The sequence below is a fragment of the Bufo gargarizans genome, chromosome 6 (assembly GCF_014858855.1).
Source record: "Bufo gargarizans isolate SCDJY-AF-19 chromosome 6, ASM1485885v1, whole genome shotgun sequence".
Lineage (NCBI taxonomy): Eukaryota > Metazoa > Chordata > Amphibia > Anura > Bufonidae > Bufo > Bufo gargarizans.
In genome coordinates this window covers 14,061,704-14,064,028 of record NC_058085.1, presented here as the reverse complement: position 1 = coordinate 14,064,028, position 2,325 = coordinate 14,061,704, and the positions used below count along the sequence as shown (strand labels likewise).

At 42.9% G+C, this 2,325-nt stretch overlaps 1 non-coding gene across 1 annotated transcript; it reads left to right on the top strand.

Annotated features, from left to right (window-relative positions):
- Window positions 1–526: 526 nt before the first annotated feature.
- On the top strand, window positions 527–713 carry LOC122942709. Its single transcript, XR_006390657.1, has one exon. It is a non-coding gene; the product is annotated as a U2 spliceosomal RNA (small nuclear RNA).
- Window positions 714–2,325: the final 1,612 nt, after the last annotated feature.

The window sequence follows — 2,325 nt, the reverse complement described above, 5'->3', positions numbered from 1 at the left end:
TGTCTTCCATGCCGGGCATTCCAGCACCAAAGAGGATTGACTGGCACCGCTGAATGTCCCAGGGGAGCATGCAAAGAGGAGGAGAACGTCTTTCATTTACTATGGTATTGCTATTTTGCACAAATAATATGGACTAAAATGCTCCCCTTAATAAAGAAGATAACAGGATTAAAAGTTTTAACTATGGACGGTGTGTTTTATGGGTGTCTGGAGTGCCCATCAAGGACCAAAAATACTATACCATGGAAGATCACCAATTTAGTTAAAGCAGCTCTCTGGGCGGCCAGAAACATCTTATGTTTTAAACAAGTTATTTCTGTGGATAATGTTTTAAAAATGGTATTTGATGAAATGTATAAATATTATTTATTGGATAAAAAAAAAAACGCTTCTTTTATGTGCAACAATTGATTCTTAAGGGAATGGGGGTCAAGTATATGATTATATACATGCTATTTATGTTTTGAAAAATGTTTTTATGATTGTAATAAGTAAATTTGTATGTATAAATTGTTTTAAATAAAATATACCCCTTTGGGGTAGTCAACTTAAGAAAATATTCTGTTCTTATCAGTTTAATATCTGATACGTCCCCTATCTGGGGACCATATATTAAATGGATTTTTTGAACAGGGAGATGGAAAAAGAGCTTGCTCTGTCCACTCCACGCATTGACCTGGTATTGCAGTACCTCCAGAACCGATGCACCCCTTCTAATCCAGTATGACTAAACAGAATGAAATTGATTGATTGCAAGCATCCTTCCAGCAAGTGGAAAGTTGTGTGTGTCCTGCCTCAGGAGTCTGCACTTCAGCTTTTCCTCTCTCTGCCCAGTCAGTGCTGTGCTGCTTTCTGCGTACCTGCATCTAGTCTGTCAATCTCCTAATTGCATCAGCTGTTGGTTTGTTCCAGCACCAAGCAACCCAGCCAGCCAGTCTCCTCACACCCCAAATCCAATTAAGACTGATGTGTCAGTTAATTCGCTTATCACCTGAATGAAGTGTTTGGACCTCCATGCACCTTGGTTTGATTTGGGCCTGTTGTGCACACCTCGGATGCTGAATTATTCCTGGGAATTGACCCTTTTGTAACAAGTTTGCTTGATGTAACCATTTTTCATTTCCAGTGCTTTAGTAAATAAGTAAAGTTTGCCTGTGTCTCCCTCTTGTGGATCTTTTGAGCTGGATTACTTGGAGGCTAAAAAGTAGTGCAGCACTTCCTATGTATCGGCAGCATCTGGACCTACCTTGTCTGGACAATGGACGGAACACTGCACGTGTCACAAGAGGCTTGTCAGGTCAGAGGTCAAGTAAGGTCAGGTCACTGTATGACATCACAAGGGCCCTGATGGAACACTCTACAATGGGGCCTTGACATCACAATCAACAAGCATACCCTTTTTTTTTTTTTTTTTTTTCTCTTCTCACACAATTTTTCACTACCCCATTCACCTCTCATCTGTCTTCCTGCTTGGCGTGCTTTGGCACCAGGACTTACGTGCAAAAAAAGGTGTGGCCAAAAGTGGGCGGAGCTATGCAGATGGCGATCACGAAGAAGAGCATGCTGGTGATTTCTGAGCGTAGGATGCACGTTTTCCCTGGTTTGTAAGAGAAAGAAGCCTCCCAGACTGTGTCTGGGGCCTTCATAAGTGTTCTGCATTGGGGACCATCGGCCTGTACTGCGAACCCTTTTTTAGGTTATCGCTTCTCGGCCTTTTGGCTGCGATCATGGCTTGACCGGACGCAGCCAGGGCTGAGGCTCGAGAAGGCGATCGATGGACGGCGAAGGATGGCGAAGGACGGAGAGCGGACAGCGGATGGCACACAAATCTCAAGATGGGCGTGATCATACGCCCCGCTGGGACCGGAGAATTCCGGGTCCGTAATGCCTTTGGGTTCGACGTTGCGGAGGAGAAAAAGAAAAAATTTACTTTAAAGCATCTTGTTCAAGAGGTACTTTTTAAGATATTACATGTTAGAAAAGATGAGATTCTTTGTCTGCAAGACCCTAGGAGAGGGCGTTACACTTTGGTTTTGACATGTGCTCAATCTTGTCACAACTTACATATGTTCCTTAAAGATCAGTTGGATGGGCTGACATTTACCCTATTGTATAATAATGGTGTGCCATTGGTGGTTTATATGTACAACCCCTGTTTCTGTCGAAAGTATTACCGCGTTCCTGCATAGATTTTGTGAGGAAATCAAATACATACATAAAGTCTTGAATTCTGAACTTTTGTGGACAGGAAAACATAAATTCCTTGTCAGGTTTAGAGCCGACCCGACCTGTGCTGGTGGTATGTCATATCCACCTGAGTCCTTT